Below are 7,127 nucleotides of genomic sequence, written 5' to 3'. Positions count from 1 at the left end.
ACACCACAGACAGGAATCCTCAGCAATAGACCAAATGTGTATATTTAGGAATGATGACGACAGAAGACATATAAATGACCTAAAAATAGGATAAGATTACTTTAAATTCTCTGAGTCTACAGCTGAATATAGAAATCCCAGGAGGTCCAGCAGGAATAATCTAAAATATGATTTTTCATTTGAGACTTTCTCTTGCTTCTCTCTCTCCCTTTTTTGTCGTTTTTTTAATTTAATTTGGCTTTACCAACATGAGGAAATACACGAATGACCAAATTATATAGAGAAGGAAAATGGTTGTTTCTTTATACACAAGCACTCTCTCTCTCTCTCTCTCTGTCTTTCTGTGTCTCTGTCTCTGTCTCTCCCTCTCTCTTTCTCTTTCTCTCTCTCTCTCTCTCTCTCTCTCTCTCTCTCTCTCTCTCTCTCTCTCTCTCTCATACACACACGCACACACGCACACACACAATACTAGCTGCTGGCACTGGAGCCTCAACGTGATTGACAGTTTTATCAGTTCAGTTCAATATGTTAATGCTTTATGACTGGCTAGGGCTTCGTCATATTGCACACCCCCACTGTTGCCACAGAGGAGCACCACCAGTCAGGAATTAGCTAAATGGTATAACCTCTCTTTAGGTGTACGGTCAGTGGAGAACAATACACAGTGGACCTGCTGCAGTTGCATTGCAGGTTGTGGGTTTGAATCCCATTTTTAGCATCTCTGTCTTTGCATACTGTCTAATAAGATCAAAATCCTTAAAAGGTAAAATCCGGTTCACCTTACTTTTGGCTCAACATCACAGATCGCATCAAAGTAAAATCAGCTGTATCAAATTTGTGTAGTACATCATGCAAAAAGCTTATCCCACCAGAATATTGGATTAGTTCTGAATTAAAAATAATATTGTGCTTATTAAGAATGTGCAGAGAGAGCGCTCCCTATGATAGGTTGGATTTGCATTTCTGATTTGGTGTCAAGTCCAAATGAATCCAGTGATTTCTATCATGATGGAGGAAGACACACACAAAAAAAGACAATGCAAGAGCCCAAAACACATGGAAAAATATGAAAAGATAAGAAGGCGTACAACAAAAGACTATATTTTTCAGTGAAGCAGCAATTACAGTAACAACATTTAGGTGTATGCAAAGACAGATGTTTTATAAATGCAAATTGCAGTTTCTTTTCTCTACACGTCAGATCAGATCAGCAGCAATAGGAATACTGTCACTCCTACACAGTGACCTAAAACACCTGCATTAAGTAGCATCACAGGAGTTAACAGTGACACGTCTTTATTATACGGTGTTCCACATTACATACATTACAAGTACGCTGTGCACAGTTTTAAAAAAGAAGAATATGTCAAGCCATTCATCTTAGTTTATTTGATCCATAGGGCTCCTGTAATGATGTCAGAGGGGAACAGGTTTCTTTGCATCATGAATACACAACTTTTACTTTATCAGACATCTCTAGGAATCTGTCCTCTAAGTGAGACATCAGATCATGAGGACAGTGTGTTCAGAAAGTGGTTTTATGGATAAGAATGATGATAAATTGTATTATATTATAATAAATGAGCGAGATAAAAAAAGGGGACCCACCATTGGATTTTATGTTTCACAGTTTTCTCATCCTTAAAACGCAGCGCTCTGAGCTGTGAGTGAATTTCTATAGCTTGTACATCAGATTTAGAGTGAACACAGCTATGATTTAGCAGAATTATTTATTTTATTAATTTATATTAGTAATTAGCATGAATTATTTATTCATGCATTACTATAAAAGCCCTGCAGTGGAACATACATTATATCTAACCTGTTGTGACTTAAACTAGTTGACTGTTTTTGTATTAGGTTTTAAATTTTAAGTAGTATCACATTAAGACAAAGAATGTAAATTTTTGCATGTTGGTTGAGCTTGAGAGAGAAATGAACTCATACATATTAATATGTTTGTTTAAAAATTATGTTTGGTTGGTCCATTAGAGGGCTGCGACGCTAACTGTGTGATGAATTTGAAAAACACAACATGAAATAAAATCAGCATCTGACTCATTACACATTTCTTCTAAATCAGGCCACAATGCACATGTGATAAGTTAATATTAATACGATATATCATAGCTATACCTAATTTCAAAATCCCTTTCAGTTCCATATCGTTCTCCAGGACAATAACTGAAAATAACACTAAACGGTGGTGATGAATGGTTGCAATATATCAACCAAACTATTCCTTATCAGACACACAGACCCATCCTGCAGCACATCAGGTGTTTTGACTCTGATCCAGAAACACGTTCTTGGAATGAATTTAATCTGTGTAAAATCCTCTGGATCACGAGGGCGTTGTTGTCTCGTTGTCTGCCTGCTTATCTGTTTAGCTGGCTGTTGGGTTTACCTGTCTGTCTGTCACCTCACCTGCCTGTCTGTCAGGGTTATAATTGAGTTGCCAAAATGTCTGTCTCTTATCCTGCCTGTCTAGCTCTCCATTTCTGTCTGTCGTTAGCTTTTTCTTCCTCTCTGCTCAGCTTTTGGGGAGGCTTGCAGCTCTGAAATTATGCTGTGCATGTTGAATAGTAATAGTTTGTCACGTTGTTTTAGCCTCCAGCAATCTGCCCAGAGAAGAATGAGTTACTGGCAATTTGTTACGTGTGTGCGTTTGTGTGTGTGTGTATGTGCGTGCATGCTATTGTGCATGTGCATATGGGTGTGTGTGTGCGTGTGTGTGTGTGTGTGTGTGTGTCCCATAAATATTTTTCTCTCAGCTCTCTGTTATGAATGTGTAAAAAGGTCAGACAATATTACGCCTCCTTCACTCAAATGGAATTATTTTTCTGTCCAACCAATACCCTCTGGGAATGTATAGACTGGAGTGTCTGCAAGTGAGAGTGTGTACCAGTGTGTGTGTCTGGGTGCGTTTGTATTTGTGTGTCTATCCCTCCATCCTCTCATCCATCCCTCCTTCCAGCCTGGTAAAGATGCTGAGCATCAACAGTGTCTATATTTAGCTGCTGGTTCAATCAATGACGGCAGAGCCACAGCGCCATGACTCTGCATACTGATAGTACTATACCGCCTTTCACCCCCTCCGCTCACCTCTGGAGAAAGAGATTTAAAAAAGACTTGGTTTGAAACTGTGGGAGAGAGGCAGGGAAATAGGCAAATTAAAGAAATGATTACATGAAAATGAGAGCAAAGCCACCAGAAATGACAAATTCAAAGATAGAGAGACAGGTGGGGGCCTTAATACTGTCACACGGTTAGAAGAAGACAGGAAAGAGGGAGAGAAACAGGCACTGAGAGGAAGAAAAGAAGGAGGTAATGATGTGCAAGGCGGGCAGGTGAACGACAGGGATGAAAGGAAAGAGAACAGGTGTAAATACAGAGGCAGAGGGATCGAGGGATGGAGACAGATGGGAAAGAGAGAGTGAGATGAAGAAGAAAGGGCAGCTGGAGAGTTCACACGGGCAGAGATGACAGAGTGCATGAAGATGGACAGAAAAAAGTATGAACGTGAAGCTGCAGTGTCTGAGGACAGGGATGCAGAGATGGGTTCCTCAGAGATGAAGAGACTGAAGTTAGAGAGGAAGGAACAGATATCAGGGGAGGAAAAAGGAAAGTGAGTTTGCACAGAAAGTACAGAAAGCTGTGACACACTGCAGGGGTTTCTGTAGTGAAAGAGCAGAGTGTACTCTATTGGTATGTGGGTATGTGATGTAACTGAGCAGATTTGGAGGAAAATGAAAGTAGAGAGGCGTATAGCAGGCAGGAACAGGTACACTGAGAAAGAAAGAGGCAGTGAGAGTCTATTGACTCAATTGAGCCTCTATTGAGATGTGACGAGAGAAAAAGAAATGTTCTCCTGACACACAGTGCACCATTGTGGACTCCACATAGAGGTTGAAACTTATTTCAGTAAGTTACACCAAATTATGTGACCCATCACGCTCTGTGATCTTCGAATTGCAGTTTTATTAAATCGGCTACTTTATTTTGACAGCTGTTACCAAACATGGTGTCACTATAGTATTTGAGGCAGAGTTCAAAATTTGTTAAATACACTTACTTGCTTTCTTTGCCAAGAGTGAGAAGAATTACACCACTCTCATGTTTTCCCATTAGCTAAATATGATACTACAGCATGTAACCAGTTAGCTTAGCTTAGCATAAAGAAAGGGGAAACAGTGGTGATTCTGTCTAAAGGTATTAAATTGTAAAAAATGTATATTTTGTTTGTTTAAGGACTAAGATATATATAACATTGTTATTTTGTGAGTTTTAAAGGTATGTTTAGGCAGAGTACAAGGTGGACTTTAGAAGTCAATAGAAAGATGCGAGTGCACGCAACTGGAGACATATTTCCCCATGACGGAGCAAACTGAGGCCAAGAAACGTCTGCATGAGTTGAAAATGTTTCAACTTGAACAATAAGTTTGCAGTTATGACTCTGCTTCACAAACATACATACCAGTAGATAAAGCAGAGAGAGAAGAGGGAAATAGCATATGTTGAGTATTGCTAGCTAGCTTAACATCTGTACAGTCGGTATATTCACTGTTTGTAATTTGTGCATATTACTTGAGGCTGAAACTCGATAATGGTGCCAGTAGGTGAATTTTGTTACTTTTGGACAGAGCAAGCAATTTCTATGTAAGCTAATGTAACCATCTCCAGGCTGTAGCTTCATATTTACTGCACAAACATAAGAGTGGTGCTGTCAGTCTTATAACTATAGAGTCACAAATGTTGACATCTGTGACTGAAGTGTACTAAATTCTGATTCAACAGATTCTGTGATGCTACTTGATTAACTACTAACTACATGACAAGAATCGAAGGGTTGACCCAATATTGATCGCTGCTCTACAGTTTCTGCTATCACAGCTGTCAAAATTTGTGACCATCTCTGTGCTTGTGGGTCATTTTTTCCTTTACAGCTATTGAAATAAATATACTGTGACAAAACACCATTTTTGTAACAGCTTCTATGGGATAAAATCCGCTGTATTGCAGTAGAATAGCTGATTTCAGGCCTCAGCTCAGCTTTTGTCTCATTTGGTCACTACACATTATACATTACACACTACACACTATACACACAGGCACAGACAGATAATTTCTCTTTCAATACACAATAGACATCTCTAGTTCTTTATCCAATACACAAAAGCCAGCAAAAGAATATTTCTTTGGCACACACACGCACACACATACACAGTTGCGTTCTTTCTATTTTTGTATGCGACACAAACATGAGCATAGACACACACTCACTGACACAAGCACATAATCTCTCACTTCTCTCACATGCACAAATCATCTCCATATCTTTCTCTCATGGGACTTGTACAGTATGCAAAAAAATGCAAACCACTACGTACTTACATTTGCACAAGCACATACACACATACACACACACCACACACACACCACACACACACCACACGTACACACACAAGAAGCTGTGAAAACTGGAAAGCGCCTTGAGCACTTGGAAAGCACTTGTTATAAATCCACACTATTGTTATGTTTAGCTGTGATCTGTTCTGGGCTGGAATTACATGACAACACAGGCGTAGCAGTGTCTATTTTATGCTGTCTGACACACAAAACACATATTTAATACACACGTGTACATACAGGTGCATTCAAACTACACACACACAGGTTGTGTATTCTTTAAAGAATCATCTATATATGTATTCTTTATCTCTCATCCCTATTTATCCAATTGTGTTAAACCTAAATTTTAAATCCAAATCCGAAACTAAGTTTGACCATAAACCTTGAACCATACATGTAGTAACAAAAATCCTTAAAAAGCACACTAAATAAAACACTACATCATATTGTTTTGTTTGATTTTACACATATGCAGCGAGCCTGGCACAACTTGATGTTTTTACACATCATTTTACCTTTGGACAGAGCAAGGTCAGCTGTTACCCTTAGTTCCCAGTCTTTGTGCTACACTGAGCTAAGCTAACTGGCTGCAGGCTGTAGCTTCATATCTAATGGACATACGTAGGGCTGCAGCTATCAATCATTTTCATCATTGATTAATCTGAAAATTCATTGTTTTGATTAATCAATTAATTGTAAACACTAAAAGCCAAATGTAGCATCTCTTCTTCCTCTGTCCAAAACCACCAAATATTCAATTTGGTATAATCAAAGATCAACAAAGGTAACACATTATTATATATAAATCCCTGGCTTGAACCATTGAATAATTGGATTTTTGCCTGAACAATTACTTAAATAATTGATTATAAAAATAGCTTTCGATTAATTTCACGTCAGTAGACTAATTAATTAATTGACTAATCATTGCAGCTCTATAAAGATCTCCTCATCCAACTCTCCACCAGAAAGACAATAAGTATATTTCCCAAGTTACCCAACATCCCATATCAATGTAATGTCCTCATTTTGAAACTATATATTCAAAGAATTTGAAAAAATAACATAAAATGTCCATAGATAGATAGATAGATAGATAGATAGATAGATAGATAGATGAGAAAAGATAAGATCAGCAATAAGATGATACATTTGTCATGGTCGAGATACGCCTATTCATAGTTCTGCTGCTCTGTTTGCTGATTCCTTTTCAAACCTGATCTATGGTCTCTGGAGAGGTTTGTGTGTGTGAGTGTATGAGTGTGTTTGTGTGAGTGTGTGTGCTTTCTCTCTCAGTCAGTTCCAGCTTTTAGAGCTTTGTTATGCACACTGTAGTCTCTCACACACGTCCTTTACAAATCCCTGCTTTAAAACTCAACACCGTGTAAGCAAAGCTCAAAAAACACTCAGAAAGCCAGAGTTCAATTACTCCTTACTCGCTCTCTGTCTCTCATTATCATTGCCTCCATCTTATGGCTGTTTAATAAATGTTGCTACGTAACAACCAGCCCCTTTACCGTGTCAATTACACACCTCTTCTTGTCTGTGTGCTTGTGTGCATATGTGTACTCGTGCCTGTCCCTGTACCTCGGTGTGTGTTTTAGTGTGTGTGTGTAATGTAATTTTATTTTTCTCTATCCTCAGCTGCAGTATTTCACAGTAAAGCAATAAGACCAATCTGTGTCTAATCTGCTGCAGAGGCTTAAGGCCAGGTC

This window comes from Scomber japonicus, chromosome 18 (genome assembly GCF_027409825.1).
Source record: "Scomber japonicus isolate fScoJap1 chromosome 18, fScoJap1.pri, whole genome shotgun sequence".
Taxonomy (NCBI): domain Eukaryota; kingdom Metazoa; phylum Chordata; class Actinopteri; order Scombriformes; family Scombridae; genus Scomber; species Scomber japonicus.
The sequence above is the reverse complement of the archived record's forward strand: the minus strand, read 5'-3'. Positions refer to the sequence as shown.